Genomic DNA, 4,230 nt, shown 5'->3' with positions numbered 1-4,230 from the left:
CACGGGTCTAAAAATAACGTAACCAGCCGACCAAGGTACGACGTCGCGGCAACATTGCCCACGGGTCTAAAAATAACGTAACCAGCCGACCAAGGTACGACGTTGCGGCAACGTTGTCCAGGGGACAAAAAAATAACGTAACCAGCCGACCAAGTTACGACGTCGCGGCAACGTTGTCCAGGGGACCAACAAATAACGTAACCAGCCGACCAAGGTACGACGTCGCGGCAACGTTGCCCACGGGTCTAAAAATAACGTAACCAGCCGACCAAGGTACAACGTCGCGGCAACGTTGTCCAGGGGACCAAAAAAGAACGTAACCAGCCGACCAAGGTACGACGTCGCGGCAACGTTGTCCAGGGGACCAACAAATAACGTAACCAGCCGACCAAGGTACGACGTTGCGGCAACGTTGCCCACGGGTCTAAAAATAACGTAACCAGCCGACCAAGGTACAACGTCGTGGCAACGTTGTCCATGGGACCAACTGGCAACATTCCCTTTATAACGTAGCTACGATGTTGCCACGACGTTGCCAGAAGGTAACGTCGCGGGTTACCAACTGAGCACTTACTGCCAACGTTGCCGCAACGTCATGTGTTAGCTGGGCATACTGTACAAACTGTACTGTACCATACTGTACATACCAAACAGTAGCCTAATGAGGACTATATTGTTCCACTTAACGTTTAACCTTAGACGGTTGAAGTAAATGGGTCTTTTTTTATTCATCAGCCCACTTACAATTTAGCCTACCACATTTACAACACTTATATTTGTAGTACTTGATGCAAGTTGAATCTAACCATTATCACCAGCAACTGCTCAATTTAAGACAAGTAAGGAGTTTGGTAAATAGAACAGAATAAACAAGGCAACCAACTGCATTCAATAAAACATTTTATTGTACAATATGTCCTGTGTTCTTCCACTCCTTTTGTTTGTAGTGATCCGGTGATCTTCTGGCTATGATACATGTACAGCTAGCTAGAGTAAAAGTGTTGCATACGTAGACCTACAGTCTAGCTCCAACTGCATTTAGAATCTAACAAGCTTACGATAAACTTTAACTAAAGCTGGCTATATAAAATACTACTAATAACAATTGATATGTGGTGGTCGAAATATGAAAAAATGCAGGATTTTCGTGAATTTACCAGCTAACTTGCTTCGGACCACTTAATTTGCAATTCATTGTTGCTAGCTCTACTAACTAGGCTAATAAGAGCTATATATAGAAGACTTACTTTGTATGCCAACGAACACCAATAATTAGAACTAATTTGACAGACTATAAGCCAACTGACTTCTGGTTATGATACACCTGCTCTCTAGCTAGCTCCAGTAAAAGTGTTGCTTATGTTAGATACTAGCTAGACCTACAGTCTAGCTCTAACTGCGTTTCGAATCAAACAAGCTATAATCTTACGATAAACTTTATCTAAAGCTAGCTATATGAAATACTACTAATAACAATTGATATGTGGTGGTAAAAATATGAAAAAATGAAGGATTTTCATCAATTTACCAGCTAACTTGCTTCGGAGACACTGAAAATGAATGGGGTTGAACGGTGGAAAATGCAATGTTTGGAACTACAGGTCGCATGTGACACGCTTTACTTCCGCATTCCTCGATAACAATGGGAGTCTATGGAAGTGTCGCAACTCTCTTTTTCTATGGCTCTGCTGTACTGTAGTAACGATAAAATAAACCAAATTGGCATTAGTGTACTGTACAGTAAGCCGGGGAGCCCATTATAGGTCGGCTAGCTCTCGACATTCGGAATTTTACGAAAATGTAAATGGAGTTAGCTTATACTCCAAATATAAAACGTTATGTCACAGCATTGTACTTTAATATGTAAATAGACACCTACAGCATATCTAAACATCCCTGCTTAGAAATCCAATCCTAATATGTCGTCAACGTCAGAGTTTGAATCGTCGATAATGGGTCACATCCATACACTTTCACAATAGACAATGACTTTAATATGAATTCCCTTCTTTTAACGGCAGATACTCATCGTGGTGACCGTCCTACATTGACCTGTGGTGAGTTCGCATAGACACACAAATGCTGCCATTACATTTATCTTTCTATGAAGACGACGATGACATTGAAATACATTTCCTTTTCTTAACAGTAGACACTCGCTCTCCAGGCAGATATTTCTTCTCAAGAACTGGTAAGTTAGTTTTTTGAGGGTTTATTTTTTTCCTTAACATTATGTACAATGAACTATTATGATTAATGTACAAAAATGTTTCAGACACATACAGCTCTGAAATTGTGTTGAAAATGTTATACACACGTTACTCTAAATGGGCGGTAATATTTCATTTGTGTACAGCTTTATGAACTAGATGTTCAACTATTTTTTTATGGTTCTGTCAACTAAATTACTTCATTTCTTTGGTAGGTCTGTCCTGGGAGAGAGGAAGCTGTGTGCCTTGGGTGTGTTGGTCTCACCCCCACCAAATTCTCGGTGTTGGTCTCTTGGTTTGGGTTTTCTTTAAACCTCACCTTGCCATAAATCTTTTCTTGAAATACGAGAATTATAAATCAACTTGAAATACCAGAATTATAACAACAACTTGAAAGATCTGAATCTCTCTTGGTTTGGGTTTTCTTTAAACCTCACCTTGCCAGAAAAATCCTTTCTTGAAATACCAGAATTATAACAACAACTTGAAATATTTGAATTATCATTGTTGGTTGAAGAAAAAATTCACTGTGTCCAACTGTAAGCATTTGGGTGATATTGTGTTTAACTACACACCCCACACAAGTTTAACAACCATCTTTGAATACTACTGATATATATTTGTATATTGCTGAATTCAAAACAACTTCATATATATATACACACACACACAAACTTTATTACTGCAGGCTTGACAACTGTTTAACTTGTTTCTGTGAAATTACCTGAAAGCATTTTAGAAATCTCCGACCTTCATCTTTGAGTAAATTATTGTCTTTAGTTTTTTTGTGAATTATAGAATATTGGTTCTTTACTGTTTTGCTGTAGTTGTACTAATACATCTGATTGTAACTCAAGTGTTTTGTTATTGTAATCACTTAACGAAATATTTCACTGTCATTAAAAAGAAAACTGCTGGTTTACCATTTGTAATTAATCTCCTGCACAAAAATGCAGAGGAAAGGAAAAAGATCTGCAGCCGCAAAGCAGCGCTGGACGAAGTTGGATCTCACAACTGTAAGCATGCCAGATTTACAGAATCAGATGCAAGGTCCTTGGAACAGACAACAGGTGGTACAGCACACTCACATTGAAAATGCAGAAAACACCCACAGACTGGATGTTGTAAGTGTTCAAGCGTCCCACAGTCAAAGTGATAATAAATACGGTTCTTTCTCCAATAATCGACAGTGCACTTGTAATGCGCTAACATTTCTTGTCCATCACTTTGAGAATGAGCATCTGCAAGGACCGGACCTTGATGATATATTAAAGAAAGGTGACGCCATGTACAGAGAGGTTAAGAAAAAGCTGATGAAAGAGGGAAAACTTGTATCTAATTATTTGGCATTTGATGAACTTCCATGCAGAGTAACGACTGATGGACATCGGTACATTGTATTAAAATCACCTGTTATGAATGGTTACATGAGAGCTTCTGCCCCGAGTAAAGAGATGGAGGAGTGGTACCTTAATCTTTCAACAAGACTTGAGTCTTTGGCATCAGGTGCTAACTATTAGTGATGGGCATTCCGGCTCTTTTTCGTGAGCCGGCTCGTATGGCTCAGCTCACCAAAAAGAGCCGGCTCTTTTGGCTCCCGAACGGCTCTTTAAAAAATACATGTTTTAACTATGAATTTGACTATGATGGGTGTGAAAACAATTTGAATTAAATTATATAATGAAATCATACTCGACCGTAACCACATATCTTTAAAAATGCATTGATTTGTCATGGCTTTCCTCCGAGTTTTGACTACTCTCTGACTGTGTGTGAGTTGGCTCGGCCCTCCCTCATGCAGGATTGACAGGAACAGAATGTGAGGATGATCGTGTGCGCCTTTAAGCCTACAAGTATTTTTTTGTTGTTCTTTGAATTAGTCAATTATTTTAAATACAATTAAAATTCATTATTTCATAATCATTTAGTTTTTATAGGCTGTATTAATCTATTAAAAATAGAGTCGGCTCTTCAGATATGCGAGCCAGCTCCCGACGTTCACCTTCAAGAGCCGGCTCTT

The 4,230-nt window shown here is 39.1% G+C and overlaps 1 long non-coding RNA gene across 1 annotated transcript; it reads left to right on the top strand.

The window, feature by feature from the left end:
- The first annotated feature begins 1,850 nt into the window (after positions 1-1,850).
- LOC134028594 (uncharacterized) lies at positions 1,851-3,031 on the top strand. Its single transcript, XR_009931558.1, has 3 exons — positions 1,851-2,057; positions 2,150-2,191; positions 2,426-3,031. It is a non-coding gene; the product is annotated as an uncharacterized LOC134028594 (long non-coding RNA).
- Positions 3,032-4,230: the final 1,199 nt, after the last annotated feature.

This window comes from Osmerus eperlanus, chromosome 11 (genome assembly GCF_963692335.1).
Source record: "Osmerus eperlanus chromosome 11, fOsmEpe2.1, whole genome shotgun sequence".
NCBI lineage: Eukaryota > Metazoa > Chordata > Actinopteri > Osmeriformes > Osmeridae > Osmerus > Osmerus eperlanus.
This window is presented reverse-complemented; position numbering and strand designations above follow the sequence as displayed.